The sequence below is a fragment of the Oryza brachyantha genome, chromosome 9, assembly GCF_000231095.2.
Source record: "Oryza brachyantha chromosome 9, ObraRS2, whole genome shotgun sequence".
Classification (NCBI taxonomy): domain Eukaryota; kingdom Viridiplantae; phylum Streptophyta; class Magnoliopsida; order Poales; family Poaceae; genus Oryza; species Oryza brachyantha.
Genome location: NC_023171.2, coordinates 4,774,819 through 4,782,563, shown reverse-complemented (window position 1 = coordinate 4,782,563; position 7,745 = coordinate 4,774,819). Strand labels below are relative to the sequence as shown.

The 7,745-nt window shown below is 43.3% G+C and overlaps 1 non-coding gene and 1 pseudogene across 1 annotated transcript; both read right to left on the bottom strand.

The window, feature by feature from the left end:
- Window positions 1-2,245: 2,245 nt before the first annotated feature.
- LOC121055406 lies at window positions 2,246-2,381 on the bottom strand. Its single transcript, XR_005812533.1, has one exon. It is a non-coding gene; the product is annotated as a small nucleolar RNA Z247 (small nucleolar RNA).
- A 3,151-nt stretch (window positions 2,382-5,532) lies between these two features.
- Window positions 5,533-7,508, bottom strand: LOC102718388 (annotated as a pseudogene).
- Between the last annotated feature and the right edge of the window lie 237 nt (window positions 7,509-7,745).

Here is a 7,745-nt window from a genome sequence, read left to right as displayed (position 1 = left end):
TCGGCGCCTGGCCCAGGAGGCCGTCGTCGTGCATGAATGAGGGCATACACTATGCGGTGATGTGTTGAGTGGTTTTAGTCATCCACCTAAGAATGTCGGTGCCACCTTGGCGAGTGCGTTTTCCCGTAGAGCTCCTTGCGTCCTGCAGAAGGCATGTATGCCTCGTCAGAATTGTCAGAGCGTTGTTAGAGCGAGGGCTAGATCTAGTGGGGAAAGAAGAGGCGAGAGACGTCAGATGGTGACCAACTTCGGCTGGATCTGCCGCGGGGAAGGTATTGCTGGGACGCGCCGCTCCGAGAACCGCCACAAGACACGACAACCCCTGACCTTGCTAACAGAGGATGGAGCAGAGCCTCATACATTTGAGAAAACAAGTTCCAAAGGATATTTTGACTTACTAGTAGATTTAGGAAAGGGTAATCGATGACTTTTGGCTTTTTGACAGACATCACAAACTAAGACTTGTTCTGATAGATCTAAACAAGGTAAATTTTAACTATTGATAACCTTCTCTATAATAGTGTAGAAAAGTGGAGCCGATTTGTCTAGGTAGACGGTGATCCCGGTGCAGCAGCGGCCTCGATAGTCAATGTATCATCAATGTGCGTGGGCGTAGAGGCAGCTGCGGTGCTTCCCGCCGGTTTCATGCCTTCATCCATATCACATATATCATCTCCTGTGAAATTTTGCTGCAAAATCTCATCGGATGCATTAGTATTTTCAGGAGTATTAGTCACAGAGGAATCCTGCAGTGTGTCCCTAGGAAAATAAGCGGCTAGCTTAGGAACAAGAGCAATCTCGGCTCTCAATTTTGTGCCAGCATTTGGATGCAATTTGGTAAAAGAAAACTGAGTTTCATAAAAAACAACACCGTGAGGAATATAAACACGTCCAGTTGGACGATCAAGGCATTTAAATCCCTTGTGAAAGGTGCTATAGCCAAGGAAGGTGCATGCTTTGGAATGAAACTGGAGTTTATGCTCGTTGTATGGGCAGAGATTGAGCCAACAAGCACAACCAAATATGCACAGAGCATTGTAACCAGGCTTGTGACAAAATAGGCATTCTAAAGGTGACACATCATGGAGAACTCTGCTAGGTGTGCGATTTATCAAAATAAATCGCACAAAGAAAGGCCTCATCTAAAATTTCAAATGCATGGAAGAGTAGGCTAGGAGAGCTAGTCCTACCTCGACAATATGTCGATGTTTTTTTTTCTCCTGACCCATTCTGTTGATGAGTGTGAGGACATGATATGTGATGAGTGATGCCAATTTTATTAAAAAAGAGTGAAGCTTCTGATATTCACCGCCCACTTTGTTTGTACAACAATTATTTTCCACAGACGCTCAATAAGATTATGGAACTAATGGAACTTGTGAAACACTTCAGACTTATACTTAAGAAAATATATCCAAGTAAATTTGCTGTAATCATTAATAAAGTTAACATAATACTTATTATTGCCAATAGAGGACGGAGTAGAACCCTAGACATATGAGAAAACAAGTTCCAAAAGATATTTTGACTCACTAGTAGACTTAGAAAAGGTTAATTGATGACTCTTGGCCTTTTGACTGGCTTCACAAACTAAGACTTGTTCTGATAGATCTAAACAAGATAAAATTGAACTCTTGATAACCTTCTCTACAACAGTGTAGGAAGGGTGACCGAGATGACTATACCACCTTTCAACGGATGACTTGGTAACTCCATAGACTTGCTTGGCTTGGTGTGGATGCGAAGATGGAGATGGGAGGAGAGCCCTTTGTGACAGCGACCCCTAAGCAGAGTTCTCCTCGTGGCCAAATCCTTGATAAAGAAAAAATTACGATATAATTCTGTGAAGGCAAGATTATCAGCAGCAAGCTTGTGAGCTAAAACTAAATTTTTGCTAGTCGTAGGAACATATAAGATATTTTTAAGATGTAAGTTTCGACTAGGGGTCTCAACTACAGAATTACCAATGTGATTGATTTCCATACATGCACCACTTGCAGTATGCACTTGATCATTGCCATGATATTTGTCATGAACAATCAATTTGTCAAGTTCGCCGGTGACATTGGCATCGATGCCATAGGATGCAGCTGAACCTGCAAACCTCTCATCTGGGACAAAATTTACATCAAAACAGTACCATCAATCTCTTACTGTGTGTGCCCTTTTGTAGCAAAGTTGGCACTTGGGGCCTGTTGTCAACTCCTCCCGCGTTACGGCGAATTGCATGTCTTTGCTCAAAGCTAATTAGCTGAGCATAAGCGTAAAGCGTCTCCAATGGTGATCTGGTCCGAATGTCCGACAATAGATGCGATCACTGGCTCATATTCTTCATCAAGACCAGCAATGATGTAGCTGATCAGATCATCATCATCAATGGGTTTGCCAATGATTGCCAGATCATCAGCAAGAGCCCGCATCTTCCCAACATAGGTGGTGATGTTCATGTCACCCTTCTGTAACATGGTGAGAGATAATCTTGTGTTGATTGTCCGTGCTAGAGTCATGGACCCGAACATTCCCTGGATCATACTCCATGCTAACGCTGCTGTTCTACATGTTGCCACTTGAACAAGCAAATCTTTAGTCATGGAGGAAAGCAAATATGCGAGTAAGGTGCTGATCTGTGGCAATCCATTCATCATATTCTGGAATGCTAACCACCACTTATTTGTCACTGTCCTTTCTTCCGAAGAACAACGACTGGAGGTTGATCATCTCCGGTGAGATGCCCTTCCAATCGGGCACCATGTATTGTCGCAAGAACCCGCGCCTTCCGAACCGCATGATTCGATTTCTCAAGCTTCTCCGAGACATGTTGGCCAACTAGAGGGTTGCCGCTATTGTTCTTCAACGAACTCGCCATGGCTCTACTCGGAGATTAGATTGGATTGGTGACGCTCTGACACCATGTAACAAAAATGGATAGGAAGCGATGAACCCTCACCGGGCCACACCTTTGTTTATATAGGCAGGAACAGGAAATTTTTTTATTAAATAAACCTTTTAGCAAGTAATTTTATTACTAAATCACCTGGTAAATTTTTTCAAAACTGAACCTTTTGGCTACGCTAGTCTTAGTGGCGTGGCAAGACAACGCTACCACGCCGTCTAGTCGGTATGGCATGGCATGGCAGTCTTACCACGCAAATATCAGTGGCGTGGTAAGACATTGCTGCTACACCACCGACAATGGCGTGGCAAGCTGTTTGGCCACATCAATGTTAGTGGCGTGACCAAAAGGTTCGTAGGGTGAAAATATTTTCCCCGAAAGTTTAGTAATCAAATCATTTATTAATAAGGTTTAAAAAATAAAAAAAATTCCATGAACAGCCCCTGCCGTAGCATGCACAGGTACGATGGATCAACCTCAACAAACCTGAGATAATCCGTGATTAGAGATAAACATAAGTTGTTACATATATTGATAAAATATCTATCTATCTCTAACTTATCTAACAGGTGAGCTCTCTACGTGGTACGGCTCTAGGTTTTGTTGGCACTTGAAATTTCTACTCATTCTGTAGAAGCGCGCATAGCTGAAGAAGGAGCTTGTGAAATCGATCAGGACCAATGGGCACCATGCAGATCGAGCAAAAAAGCACCGGCGACAGAGATCCCTTCCAACAGATTTCAAAGTACCCACGCCACTATCATTGGTATATTATGCAATTTTTATCAATATACTTAATTTAATGTAAAATTTACTTTCTTAATTAGTAATTAAATTTACTATGGAGAAGGCTTCATTAAATTAGTATTTAGAGCAGGTATAGTAATACCACCTCGATCTGCTAGTACCAAAAAAACTTTATTTTTTGATTTCTATGTATCATGTTTGACCACCCGTCTTTCTTTTTTTTTTAGAAAAACTTAAAAAAATTAGTCACGTGTAAAATACTATTTATGTTTTATCATCTGATAACAATAAAAATATTAATCGCAAAAAATCAATTAAGATAGAGTCAAAGATTGTATCTAAAAATTGGAAAATAAACTTACTTTGGGACGGAAAAGTATTAACCAAGCCATATCACACATGTCCTACGTCGATGAGAGAGAATCAAGCCGACACTTGTATGAGCCCTAGCTGAGCGGAAGTAGACTTTAGCCCATGGGTGGATGTCCACCCGTTATTTGTATGTTATCTAAATAATTATTATAAAATATGAAAAAAATTGAGAAGAAAGGTTAGTATGAGATATATCACTACATAAATATGTAAGTTCAAATTTAACTTCTGTAAGTTGTAATAAAAATAACAAAAATAACTATGAATATGTACATACTGGTTTCAGTTTATTTTTTTTTACAATTTGTAGAGGTAGAATTTGAACTTGCATGCTGTGGAGTGATATATCCATATTAATCTATTTTACTATTTTTTTATATTTTCTAATGACTAGTTAGATGCATGTAAAAAATAGGCGAATGTCCACCTATTTGCTAAAAGGAGTTTCCCCTGGCTGAACAGGAGTTAGTAGGTGAGCAAAGCGTACATGCATCTGCAAGTGCATGCCAAGTACTGGCTAATAATATAGCCAGCAAGTCGGCTATAAGAATTCCTGTAGCTTTCTCTCAGCCTATTCATATAGAAGTTAGCTATTTATAATTAATACATGGTCCACTTATCTCTCTTACAGAGTTTCTTGGTTCTTGTTTCAGAGCTGGTTGTAAGTTTACAGCTCACTTCTCATCTCTCTCCTCTCATCTTTCCTCCGCATTAGCATTTAGCCGATTTATAGCCTGCTATTGTACTAGCTTGCTCTAAGGCAATGCTAATAATATAGCCAATAAGCCGGCTATAAGATTGTTTGTAGCTTTCTCTCAGCCCACATATATTATTATAGTTAAATTTTTATCATTAATACATGATCCACTTATTTCTCTTACAGAGTTTCTTAGTTCTTGTGTCTGAGCTGACTATAAGCTTAAATTCCGCTTCTCCTCTGTCTTCTCTCTTCTCTCCTATACCTTAGCATTTAGCTGATTTATAACCTGCTATTATAGTTGCTCTAATTGTTGTATGGATTATTTCCACATAGTTAGTTGTAAACTTAGATGGATAATTTTTGGAGCTAACAACCAGCTTGCTCTTACGATAGTGCCTCGAATGTTTCGGTGCATTTGCCCTCAATCTGGCTGCGCTCCCCATGGCAACTAGCACTTTCCGGTGGTCGTTAATGCCTTTAATTTCGTTAAGATTATTTTCATTTTTGCGAGGAATTTAATTATTCAGTGTTGGGAAGCTGGTAGAATGTTCAAATCTTCCATAGGATACATCTGTAGCAGTGAAACAAGTTTATAGATCATAACGAGCATACAATACATACAAGTAAGTTACATGTACGAAAAAAATAAATGCGAGTAATATCTAGCTAGATATTTAGCTAGCTAGCTAGAAATCAAGATACACACAGTACGTATGGAGCTCATGCAATACAAATATATATTATAGAACTTGCTATACGAGCTATAACTGTAATTTTGGTGTGCTTAGAACAATACCCAACACAGCTTCATTAGATGTCACTAGTTCGCAGGGTCGATTGGGACGAATGGAGTGGCACATAACATCAGCGGTGAGCGGCGACGCACACCCAGGCCTGGGGCCTCCTCTATATCCACCTCAGTGACACCGTCTGGAAGTGACCAGTCAAAATAATATAGCAAACCTGTGAACATGAGCTCCATACTAGCAAGACCGTAGTTGAAACCAGGGCACATCCTTCGGCCAGACCCAAAGGGGATGAACTCGTAGTTGCTACCCTTAAATTCGATGGTTCCATCTTCAAATCGCTCTGGCATGAACTCATCGGCATTGTTCCAGTACTTGGGGTCACGACCTATGGCCCATGCATTGACAATGACACGTGACTTGGCTGGAATAGTATATCCGTTGAGCTCACACACATTGATGCTCTCCCGTGGCGCTAGTAGAGGCGCAGGGGATGTAGCCGAAGCACCTCCTTGATGACCATCTTTAGGTAACAAAGGTTGGTTGCCTGAAGGTCAGCCTCTGTCACGGTTGCCTTTCCTTGAAACGCTTCTCGGATTTGTGCCTGTAATTTCTTCATCACAGAGGGGTTCCGGATGAGCTCCGACATCCCCCATTCCATCGCTGATGCTGATGTTCCGGTCCCACCAGCAAACATGTCCTACACACCGGATAAATATGAGTTTAAAAAAGGGTCAACAAATATATATATATATATATATATATATATATATATATATATATATATATATATATATATATATATATATAATGGTTGCATAATTTATTTTCAGTGTTGAAGAACCTATATATGTACCAGGATGATTGCCTTGATTTTGCTATTGTCAAGGTGGAATCCAAAGCCACCTTTCTCCTGCAGGCCGATGAGCACATCGACCAGGTTCTCGTCGATGTTCTCGGCGCCGCTCCTGATCTTCTCCTCGCGGATGCGCTTCCTCTCGGCGATGATCTCCTCGAGGATGGCGTCGACCGTCCTGTTGATGTCCTGGAGGCTGCGCTTCATGCCGGTCACCGTCGCTAGCACGCTGGTCCACCTGGGGAAGAGGTCCGGGATGTTGAACCCGCTGGCTAGTCTGACGCCGGACTTGATGGCCGCCATGAACTCCGCCGCGTTCTTCCTCTTCTTCCCAAACGCCGCCCTCGACACGATGCTGTTGGTCGCGCTGTGGATCATCACGCTCAGGTTCACCGGCGTGCTCGGCCCCGCCGCGCGGATCTCGTTGACACGCATCATCACCTAAATACTTAAATATTTAGTGCTATGAAATGTATGCATGCAGTTGCACAGATTGACAAATTATTAACGACTTGGTGTATTATAATTGATACACCATGTCATCAGTAATAGCTGACGTTATTTTGTCACGTGCATGTGTGTCATTTTCAAATGAATGGAGTAGACATATTTTTGGCTATTTCCCTATTTCCCAGCTTACTAGAATGATCAGAAATATCCGTTTTGGTACTTTGTCTGACAAAGAATTTAATCGTGTCAGTTATACGGAGTACGTAAACGTTCCAATCAAAGACCAACCTCGTCTTCCCTGATGTGGCGGAAGGAGAGGACGCGCTTGGGGCTGAGGATCTCGGCGGCGCAGAGCTGCCGGAGCTTGCGCCAGTAGTCGCCGGACGGGGAGAAGAGGATGTCGGCCCACTCGTAGCCGACGATCTCGCCGGCGAGCAGCTTGGGGCGCGTGGCGAAGTTGGTGTCGTGCGTCTTGAGCACCTCGCGCGCCATCTCCCTGGAGGAGGCCACCACCAGCGGCGTGTCCCCGAGCTGCAGCATCATCAGCGGGCCGTGCACGGCGGCGAGGTCGCGCAGCTTGCGGTGCGGCAGCACGTTCACCAGGTGGTGCATGCTGCCGACCACCGGCAGCTTCCACGGCCCCGGCGGCGTGCGGGGCCGCTGCACCAGGAGCAGCTTCAGCAGCTGCCGCACCGTCACGGCTAACACGGACAGCAGCAGCGACTGGTAGAAGAATTTGTCCATGCCCACCGATCGATCGATCAACCTCCTAGCTATAGCAAATTATAGCAAATTTTTGCAGGCGAGTTCAGTTGGTGTGTTGCTCCCCTTGGGTGGTGCGGTATTTATTGGGTGAAATGGCGAAGCGGCAGCAAGTACTGGCCCCGGTAAAGAGGGGGTCCGGATCGCTGTAGCAATGGCACGACAGCACAGTGAAACATGAGAGGGAAAATGGCACCGTGCTGTTGATAACATGACGTA